General features: G+C 31.2%; 1 protein-coding gene across 2 annotated transcripts in view; it reads right to left on the bottom strand.

The window, feature by feature from the left end:
- The window catches only part of LOC130675626 (sestrin-3), a 202,021-nt gene that overhangs the window by 145,214 nt on the left and 44,620 nt on the right, over positions 1-12,187 (bottom strand). The window lies entirely within an intron of this gene.

Raw genomic sequence — 12,187 nt, 5'->3', positions numbered from 1 at the left:
TACTAGTCGTTATTTAGACCATTTTAAGGCTTGTTTTGAATGATTTTTAGTCTGGTTTTGGTCGCCTCGAGATCAAAATTAGACTCTTACTGTCTATTATTTTTATCAGTCTGTTTTTGATCGTCTTGAGATCAAAAGCCCCGAGTCAAAAAACAAATTCGAATTTAAGGACTAAACTAGAATTTGTTTTTTGACTCGGTACAGCTTAAAATTTATATAAAAATTTGAAAACAGACCAATTAGTGTACATAATTTCTAGTTAGACTAAAATCAGATCAAAATTTCCGACAGGGTAGCTCAAAAATCAACCAAACCAATTTCGAGTCTATATTTCATAAGCGTACTAGAAACGGTTACCATAACATTCTCTCTGTGCAGTCGGGTTAATTCAATGCATTGTACTGACATGGAGAATTGTTTTGACAACATGTATGAATATATGTAACGGAAAATATCTATTTACCACATATGAAACGTATACAATAGTTGCAAACTAGAGCAATTGCAGCATACGGATATTTTTATTATGTTTCAGCAATAAAAATGTATAGTTCACTAATATGATATTCAAAAACATATTTTCATGTATTTGTTAAATCCCTTCATCAATATTGGCACAAAAGAATCAATTTTTTCTTGTTTATAATTTAACCACAATGCCCTGATTAAGAAAAATGATTTAATCCGTGATAAGTGTATACAGTAGAACCTCGATAAGTTGAAATTCAAGGGAAACGTAAAAAAATTTGAGTTATCGAGTTTTTTACTTATCGAGAGTTTAAGTTAGAGAGGTTATTAATGTAAAATTTTTAACTTAACGAGGTTTATTGATTGGAAACTTGAGTGTGAAAAAGATACATATAATTCAATAGAAATGATAGATTTTTATTTATTTATACATATATATTTACTCTTATATGAAAATTCCTACTGAGTAAAGGTCCTCCCCCTCCCCTTTATCCTTTATTTCCCCAGTTCCCAAATTTGTCGTTAATGACGAAGCTTTTGGCGAAACCTTTTGTTTGCATACATACTTAATACGATGACTCAATGATATTACTCTAAGTTATGGAGGTCACCAAAATATTATTTTAAGTTATCGAGGGCAATGCTCAAAATAATTGTTTGAGTTATCGAGGTTTTGTACTTTAAGTAATAGAGGTTTTAAGCTGTGAAGGGAAGGGAATCAAAAAAATTTTTAAGTTACAGAGGTTTTGAACTTATCGAGGTTTGAGTTATCGAGGTTCTACTGTATTTATATATTAGTCGATTCAAATTGTTTTGAATCATTTCAAATTATTTTTCTTAATAAAGGTGGATATGTTCCTAATACTTTTACTGTGCACAAGATAGAGATGTAGAAATATATTCAATGTTAAGAAAAAAATTTGAAAAACGGTTGACCCTGCAGACCAACCCCAAAACTTTCCGTTTTCCAGCTCAAAATTCATATCGATATATTTAACTAATAAATTAACTTTGAAAAAAAATAAATGAACAAGAAAATGAATACTTATAACGTCACATTTAAAATACCTAACTTTGCCACAAATGTTTTCGAGCATTCATTTGTCGTAACAGTGATTTGGCTCTGGAGAGAATTACCGATTGAGATCATCAAATCACAAAGTTTAGAAAGTTTCAAAACTAAAGCATTCAATTTCTTTATGAACCTTGAAATAGAAGGCAAACTGTGAGCCGGAAATCCTGGAAGAGTCTTTTCAAATTCTAAAAAGTCTTACCAACATAACTTATTTAAGTCTAATTAATAAAATCATTAATTTGTTCGTAATGTAAATCCTAGTAATATTCCTGCACCATACATTTCTAGATAATTGTAATTATTATTTTACTCTATACTTACGTGTACTTAAACTCTAAACGTATTTTGTACTTTTGCCATTCGGCCTATGCCTTGGCATTTAAATCGAATAAATAAATAAATAAAAATATGTATATTATAAAATGTTTCTTAAATTAAGACGGGTTTTGATCAAAATAAATACTAAAGAAAAATCTTGGATTAATAGTTCGCCAGTATTTTGACTGTGATATCACAAAAGCACAGTGAAACCTAGCAAATGCTTACCTACTAGTACACTACACACTTCGCTAATTAAGAGTATAATTAATTTTACGTTGGCCGCATCGTTTATTACTGCCGACAATGAGTGTTAGAGTTTTGCTGTGAATGCAAAACTACGCGAAAAAGGGTGATAGGAATTAATGCTGAGCTTACATATTGATTAAAACGAGTACCAGAAAGTATAGAATAATATGTGAATTCATGTATTGCAACGCAACACTGAACTTTACCGTTTTATCTGCTGACAGTTAATAAGCTCGCGCTGATTTAAACTAAGTTAATGATACAGCGTTAATCTCTTTAAAAAGTTTAATTCTAATGAAAACTTTGTTACGTTTTATTTTAAAAGTAACTCGTTATGTTCCCGTAAGTATTTTATTATTTTATTAATAGGGAAAGGGGGGAAACAGGGGGTAAGGTAGGCAAAACGGGGTACCCCCAAAACTTTATAAAACAAAAATATTATGCACTTTCAGGGTGGCCACAAAGAAATGATTTCAAAATTCCCTGATACTTCCCAGTTTTCCAGTAAAGTTTTTCACATTTTTCCCTGATTTAGAAATTTTATTCGTATCATTTAGATATTCAAAGTTTTTATTATATTTTCATTTTTAATAATTTAATTTTATAATTAAATCATAAGAGAAACCAGAAGAAATGGCAATAAAATAAATTAATATTGCCTACTTTTGATTATTCGATGTTAAAAATGTATAACTTAAAATATTTAATAAGAAATTTTATGATTGAAATAAATTCAAAATACACTGGTTACAAAAATTAAGGGATATTCAAAAAATTTCAAATTTTTTATTAATTTTAAACAGTTTGTAACTCGAAGGAAAATGGTCGTACAATAAAAACAAAAAGTCAAACTGTAGCTTCAAGTATCTAGTTTTCTGATCTGGGTCTTTAAATTTTTTTATTATGCACAATTCCGGAGCAATCAAAAATCAATGATAATTATCGAAAAAAATTTATTGAAGCTCGAAGACCGTTTTTAAGACGAGCAAAAATTTGGCAAATTTCTTTTTCGATAGTTTTCTTAGGATTACTCCGGAACCGCAGATAATAAAAAAATTTAAAGACCAGATCGGAAAACTAGACACTTGAAGCTACAATTTGCCTTTTTTGTTTTTGTCGTATGACCATTTTCCTTCGAGTTACAATCTGTTGGAAATCACTTTAAAATTTGAAATTTTTTTAATATCCCTTAATTTTTTTAACTAGTGTATAATTTAAAATTTTTTTAATTTTGAACTGTTACAATTTAATTCCCGGATACTTTTCGAAATTCCCTGACATTTCCATGATATTTCCCGGTTGCATTAAATTCCCTGATAATTACCTATATTTCCAGTTTTCCCGTTTCGTGGCCACCCTGTTTAAAATCCAGAAATTTTTTTTTTCTTTTTCAGGGGGTACCCCATTTTGCTCGCAGAAATGAAAATTTTTTTTTTTTAACGGTAACTGGAAATTTTTCCTATTTACTTTGAATATCATTAAAAAGAAAAAAGATTTAGTGTATTTGAGTCCTCGAAAACTTGGTATTTCCTTAAGTACCAGGTTTTGCCTCTACCTCTCCTATATGAATATTTTGGATGCATGATAACAATAGAAGAACAGTAAAAAAAATACTGTTTGAAGTTATTCATCGAAGATCACCAAAAAAAAAACAATATTTGAATTTCTCTTTCTCTCTCTCTCTCTCTTTCTCATTTTTTCCCCCTTTTTTTCTCTCTCTATCTATCACCTATTTCAATTATTAATATAAACCGTTCATATATGTAAAAACTGGAGTATAAATAATTTTTTATCTGGCAGTTATATAAAGTATAAAATATATATCATATCATTTAACCCTTATGAATGTAATGAAATTTAATAGAAAGTGATAAATGTTATCTTTATCTCCACCGAGACTTTAGACTCGCCCAAATAACAAGGGATCAGAGTATAAAAAAAATTGTTTTTTCTCTACTTTGTCTGGTTCTTATTATTATTATTTCCATGTATGTCTGGATATACCTTTAAATGCGGGCGTGATGTTGAGCGAGACTTTTTCGTTGAGTCAATGTTGAAAAGCGTAAGAAGTGACAAGGGACTCTAACGTTTCAGTGCATCAGAAAAACGTAACGGATGAAAAATATAAAAAGAGATAATAATAAAAATGGAAAAATATCATGAGGATTTATCTACCAATGCGACCACTGAATGTTTATAAAGTAAACGGAAGTTTAGTAGAAATAAAATTTTAAACAAACCTGTAGAGAGAAAGGTCTAGGAAAATGTGTATGCTAAAAAAATATCGAAGATAGATTGAATAAAAAATATATATGATATTAAAAGTATATATAAAACTCGCAAAAAAAGCTTAAAAGCTATTCTTTTAATACTTTTAAACTTCCCGCTAAGAAAATTGAAAATTTTCAAAAAAAGGGAAGTTATTATTTTCGGTCCGATTTTCGGAAATCGAGTTTTCATCAAATGTCGATCTTTTGAGGTCCTAGGAAACTATTATGGCTATTCCCGGATGGACGTCCGTGTATATATATATATATGTGTGTGTGTGTGTGTGTGTGTGTGTGTGTGTGTGTGTGTGTGTGTGTGTGTGTGTGTGTGTGTGTGTGTGTGTGTGTGTGTGTGTGATCTTTTTTTTGTCCGACGATATCTTTGTAACGACTCAACCGATTTGAACGTACTTGGCAATCGAAAGAGCTCACCAAAACGTGGAATTGATTAGATTTTGGGCTAGATCGGTCATGTAGTTTACAAGTTATACGAAGAATAAAAATTAAAAAATTTTGTTGTTTTTGGCTTTTTGCATATAACGATGGACGGTGTTGCTCAATAAGATCAAATTGAACGGAATATAGTATAGTGCCGGATAGCTCAACTGGTAGAGCACTCGGCGCGATACTGAATTGGTCTGGGTTCGATTCCCAGTTCGGGCTATCTATATTTTTCTCAATTTATCTATAAATTGTCTTATTGAGAAGGTTATTTGCATGTTTGCATGTTTAGGTTTCCACTATATGTAAACTTATAAACCACTTGCCCGATTTACCTCAAAATATTATCAGTTCTAACTCTCGGTGAGCCCTTTCGATTGCTACCAAAAACGTTCAAATCGATTGATTCGTTCCAAAGATATCGTCGGACAAAAATTATAATTTTTCAGTGAAGGTGTGTTTTACCGACCTAACAAGTTTTTGAGCTCGAACAGCTCAAAAATTTACAAGTAATAATGTTTCCGAGCTCCCTGAGCTCGAAAACAGCGGGAAGTTTTGGGGCTGGCCTGCAGGGTCAGGCGGTTTTCAGATTTTTTTTCTCGCCTTAGTTTGATGGAAAATGAACTTGGCTGACATCTAAAACAAATTGATAAATCGACAAAACAAAATTTTCTACTAATTTTTTGTCTCTTTCGTTTATTCTAAAATCAATCAAATTAAAAGATGTAAGTTTTGGAAAATTCGGAAAATTTTCTTGTTTTTCCGGTTGATAATTTTGAAAGCAATCATGAATTTTTCAATTTTTGTGAGTTTATTTTACAGATTCATGTTCCGATAATTATTTACGACCTGTCAGTAAATTAATTCGATATGTGGAAAAAAAACCCGTTCAATTTTCATTAAATAATACTATGATTAGAAAATACTATGATACGTCATGGGGTAGAGGTAGCGTTTTTGTCCACTTTAGTTTTGGACCGAAAAAATTTCGATGCTATAATTTGTAAAAGACGCAATGAATTAAAAATGAAGCAGAGACCACAAATGGTACTTCTACTATATTCTAACATATTTATATTTCGAATAATAATTCGCATTAATCAGTTAGATTACAGTGAGTGCCGATCGATGGCACTGATCGAGTTTAGGATCCTTTACCATCATAAAAAAAAATTTGTAGCAATTTCGAGTATATTATCTTTATCAAGATAGGACAAGTTCTCGACGGAATTATTTCATCCATCCATTTAGAATATAATCAGTTTGCCTCTATCTAGAAAATTTAATAAATGAAATTGAAAATCTGGAGAGAATTACGTTTAAGGAATTTTCTCAATAACGCAAAGGAGAAATTTTTGCTGAAATTCTTTCGTATTATAAATGCCGACGAATTTCATATTAAATAAGCAGTGCAGAATTTAAAATAAAATGTACAAACAGTAGACGTTTCAGTAAGACATTTTAAAAGAAGATGTTATTGAGCGGGATTTATACTACGCCTTTTATAACATTAGAATGCCTGTCATCTTTCAAAACCTAAAAAACACTTAACAGTGTCATCTATCGGACAAATCAAACTTTTCGTAGAGCTCAAGATCTTATTGACGATGTTTCATCTTGAGATTAAACTTTAAGATGCGAATACAGCTCATAGTAAGTTTGTTTAAGTTTATAGATCATAATACCCAAACGAAAAAATATATATGCGAGGAAAATAGCATACATATGACAATACGAAAGATATAAGCCGCACATATACTAGTTTGCCGGGATATATATTTTTCCGTGCGGGTAATTAAAGTTAGAATTTGAAAACCGAGTGATCAACTGATTTAAATGAAAAAACATCATCCATAGATCGAAAAACTATCGAACAATTTGAGTATAAGTAGAATCAAAACGCTTAGCAAATTCATCTTTCGTTCTGAAAACTCAATACACGAAGATAGAATTATGGTAACTGTTCCTAGTACGTTTGTTAAATATCGATCGATAATGTTATGGTAATAATTACTAGAAATTATGGGCCATATGTCCATAATTTCTGGGAAAAGTTTCCATAACTACCCATACAGGAGCTGCCAGAGTTGAACAACGGGCCCCTACTTGGCCCAGCACTGGGGAACCTAGCTTTGGCACACCTATATTGGCCCAGGCTTGGGCCAAGACTGGGTAACCTAGCCTTGGCCGTTACAATGATTACCCGGACTTGGGCCAAGGTAGGATTACACAAGTTTGCATATACCTATGGTTTATATAAGTAGATCATATATATGTACCAGTTCAACGTTAGTAGGTTCGTCCAGTAGCTACCGTTCGGACCCAGTAATCAGAAGGACGGCAGTTCGCGCCCAGAGTCCAGCAGAATTTCCACCGAGTTTTTTTCACATCATTTATCTCCCTTAGATAATTAAAACGTTAATGATCATGAATTCTACGAAGTTAATAATAATAAATTTTTTTTAATTAAATTTATTCGTTTCCTGGAAGCCTGGGCCAGGTCTGGCAACCAGGCTTGGCCCGAGATTATCATTCCAAGCTTCTACCAAGGCTGGGCCAAGACTGGCTTACAAGCCTGGCCCAAGGTTCTACAAAGTTGGGCCAAGTCTGGGCCAAGCTTGGGCCCGTGGTACTTTCCTCTCTGGGTATGGGAACAATTCCTATAATTATGGTAATGGTTCCTACGTCGTATGATCACTAAATTATGGTAATGATTACTATACTCATGGGAATAGTTCCCATAATCCCATAGGAATAGATCCTATATTCACAATATAACACTTATTAGGGGTATGGGAGTAAACCCGTTGCATTATGGTAACCGTTCCCATAATATTATGGTGATCGTTCTCATATTATTATGGCAAACGTAACCATATACTATGGTAATTATCTCCATAATGTTCATGAATCATTACCATAAGAGATGGTAATGGTTACCATAATATTGTGGTAATGAGAACCATAACATTTTTAAATTCCTCATATTATAGGAATGGTTGCCATAATTTTATAATAACCGTTAACATATCATGTAGGAATGAAAACTATATAGATGAAAATGGTTACCATAATACCCTGTTTAGAAAAATCTCATAGAATTCACTAGATTCTTATAAATTCCTATAGAAATTTTATAAGAATGAATGAGTTCTATGAGAAGTGCTATAGTTAAATATAGGGCCTTATACATACATCTATAAGAATCTATCGGATTTTTTAAGCAGGATATGTATGGGTACCGTTTCTATAATCGATATTTAAAAAAAAAACGGTTACTATACGTTGTAGGAACTATTCCTGTAATATATTGTAATTGTTACCATAAATTTCTCTCCATGTGTAATCCATTATGTTTCAATTTCTTCTTTTGTTCATTTAAATCCACATTAGCGGAGAAAAAAGCAGAGCCTGCATTTCTAATAAATGATAGGGAATTAAAAACTGACAAACACTCCGCCATAAAATGCTGTGACATTTAAAAAATGGCTACTTGTTATTAATTTTTTTCCATCAATTTCTAAACCACAGAATTAAAATATTTTATGTCTACAGAACCCCAACATGAAAACTCGCAAAACGTGCAGTTACTGCTAATGTATATAACAAGATGTCAAATGTTCAACCAATTAACTTTCGATTTGCATTGAAGAAAGGGGTCAAGCATTCAAGAATTCTCTCATTTTCATCTTTTACGTTTTTCCGTTCCGCTTTTTCCGATGGCAGCAAATGGTTTCAAGAGGCTTTTGCGAGACGAATAGCCAAACTTTCCTTGCCCACCCACATCCGTAAATTCAACCCACTGCGATCTTTTCTTATTTTCTCATGCTCTAAATCGCATTCTTTTCGGCAACCCCTCGATAAATCAGCGTTCTCAAGTCGACCATACTTCCACTCTTTAGAGTGAAAAATAAGCATTCGCCTTTCATCGGCAGACAAGAAAGGTGCTTACTAGCATAGAGGCGCACATAAAAGATCAAGGCGCCAAGAACAGAAAGAAATATATTGCTTTGCTGGAGGCTTACACAGAGTATGAAAATATGATAATATCAAGAAGTAAGAATTCAAGCCAACACTATTGACTTTGTCACTATGATTTCACACATACATTTTTACCAAATACTTGGGGAAATATTTATTATATTTATTAATTTTAACTTTACATTTACTTCTATGAAATTAATAATTTAAAAAAATTTTCAATTTTATAAATATTTCTTCCCGCCCGTAGCCAATTAGAGCCTGCAATTTTTGTTTCAAAATATCATAGGACCCGAACTATGAGTTTCTGAAGAATGTCGTCAGGATCTTTTTTGTAGAAAATTTTAAGAGCTACAAAAAAGGTCTCCGTAAATTTTTAAATATCTTCGATACTTTAACGGGAATTTTGGTTTGAAGATTAAGAAATTTTTAGGAAATGAATGATGGAGTAATTTGGAGGTCAAGGATTTAAAATTGTGATTGCGGCTAAAATATTGAGTTACATGAAAAATGATAAGGAACTTTATTGTAGAAAATTTGAAGAGCTACAAAAAAGGTATCAATAAATTTTTCGATATCTTTGATATTTTGATTAAAATTTTGATTTGAAGATATTTAATATATTTTAATAGGTAATACGAATGCAAATCAATGAATGCATTACTGTTACTATTTTTTACTAAATGTAGTAAAAATCACTAAATGTTGCATATTACTATGTATTCATCTGAAAAATTCCTATATTATTACTTTCATTACTAATTCATTCGTATTCGCTATTTACAGAACAGCAATTATTATAAAGAGTACAGTCCGCGTCACTTGGATAGCCTCACCTATTTTTTTTCAATATCTGATTCTTAATCAAAATTTTTTCTTCCTTCCGCAAATCATAAAAGTAATAGTTATATCCATCAGGCCTATCTAAATTAAATTTTATTTCATCTGAAAAAATTACTTGTAGCCATTTATCTATCCAACTCATATGTTCTTTTGCAAATAAAAGTCGTGCTGATGTGTGTTTTTGATTCAAAGCCGATTTTTTCTTCAATTTCATTCTCTTTAGATGCTTTGTCCGTCTTATCACTCTTGTTACAGTTGAAATAGATGCTGCTGTTCCAACTTCTCCCGCTATTTGCCTCACAGCCTTAATGGAATTAGATGCCGTGCGAATTATCATTCGACGTTTCCTTGGCGTTGTTGCGAATTTCGTTCAACCTTTATAATTTTTTCCGTAGTTTTCATTGTTTTTCACGAAATTATTAATAACTTTAGCACTTCTATTCACTCTTCTAGCGATTTCATGATGAGAAAAAATTTTGATTAAGTAAAAAATTAATTTTATTAATTTCTTCAATACTTGACATTTTATTGCGCCCCATTTTATATAGTAACCAATTTTGGTGTTTTAAATCGATTTTAATTTATTCACTACGCCATAAAATTGCAACATAATAATACGAAAATGAAACGTATTAGTTCCTTTGCGCAATAAATTTGACTGAGGCTATCCATGTGACGAACTGCCGACCAGTGGCATGTCCCCCTCACGATATCCTCGCTTTGTTTCTCGAACACTAACAACATATCTTGTTCTGTCTTAAATAAGCAATATAAAATACACAGATAATTTTATAAATCAGCTAGTAAAGAATCAGTTATTGAAAAAAAGTAGGTAAGGCTATCCAAGTGACGTGGACTGTATATGTCACACGCCTGTCTCTAATGAATTGTTAAAAGCTCTTCAATCAAAATTTATAAAAAAGAAGTTTTCAGAACATCAATTTCTTAGTTTTACCACGAGATCAAACATTCTTCTGTTTGTGTAAAGATAAAATACATCAGTGACTATAAAAGTATCGATATTCCGTTCTCATACTGATACTCCTTACAAAACACTTTCGCGTCACATTATATTTATGATGCATACTTCTAAGTGATATAATATTTCAGACGCGACCCAATATAAATAGAATATCAAACTTTTTTATTAAACGACAAACATGAATCTACTCTTTATACGTAGTTTTAAAGTAAGACTATTATATCTTCAAATTTCCTAAGTATAATATTAACTGAATCAACTTTTTATTGATCATAAATTTTAATCAACTATACTATGACTCGTTTTACAAATTAATTAAACTTCTATGAGAGGCTGATTAAATATCAAAGCATGTACTTTCAAGTAAATCCTGTTCTTGGTATTCCAATCTCATATCATCAACTTGTTAAACTAATCCTCTCATCCCTCAATGTGAAAATACCTATCTCATTGTCAATGCATTTCGTATCAAACAATTTCAAGTAAGACATGCTTTGCATTCATGAAATTTCATCTCACTACTTATTACAACATAAGTAGAGTATATAATTGTCAGTTACATTGCTAGATAACTATTACGAACTTCTCAAGTCTTCCGAAAAGTAAATGCCAAGTAATTTAGCTTATTGCTATGATTTATCCAAAAATGTATAACAATACAGATCGTGATATAAACTTTATCATTTACGATCGGTCAAATCCTGAAAAGTTTTCTACCTAGCTTGTTATTTTTATGAACTCCTTAAAGTAGGAGATAGGCACTGCAATTGTAACAAGGGGCAATTGTAACACTCAATAAAAAACTATTAAAAAAACTAAAAATTATTATTACTCTTTTTTTAACTTATTCAAAATAGTAAATTATTGATTAGATCAAAGTTTCAGTTATTAATTTTGTTCCGATATCAAAATATTGAGAATTGTTAAAAATACGCGTGAAAACTTTTTTTTGTACGCTTCACAATTTTTTTAATAACAAATTTGTTTTCTAATGTTATGATGTGAGACTTGTATAAATACTTTAAGAGACATATCAAGAGTATTGTATAATCGAATTTCATATCAATTTACTGATTTTTGTTATTGTAATTAGATTTTTATTAACAATTCAGCGTGAGCGTCAATTGTAACACTTGAACGAGTAGCAATTGTAACACTCAGAGTCGTGTATGGGATCTGCGCAAACTGGATGCGCCACAAATCTACTCTGGGATAGTGTAATTTTTTGATTGTTTCAATATTTATAAATGTTTAATTATTTATATTAAAGATCCCAATATATGTGATACTGTAAGTTTAAATACTTGACTTTAAGAGTTAATAAAGTATAATAGTATGTATTAAGACTGAATAATAAAAGCAATTTGATGAAAAATATCTATTTCGTTCCGTGTTACAATTGCCCCTGCACTGTGTTACAATTGCAGCCCATGTGCGCCGCCATCTTGGTCCCTGACTTTAGTTAAATAAATTGATATTTTAATAAGTTAAAATTGACTTTTTACTAATTAACTAAGTCAGTCACATAAAAGATACAATCAACTAACTTTCTGACAGTTTTTA

Source organism: Microplitis mediator, chromosome 10 (genome assembly GCF_029852145.1).
Source record: "Microplitis mediator isolate UGA2020A chromosome 10, iyMicMedi2.1, whole genome shotgun sequence".
In the NCBI taxonomy this organism is placed as follows: domain Eukaryota; kingdom Metazoa; phylum Arthropoda; class Insecta; order Hymenoptera; family Braconidae; genus Microplitis; species Microplitis mediator.
This window is presented reverse-complemented; position numbering and strand designations above follow the sequence as displayed.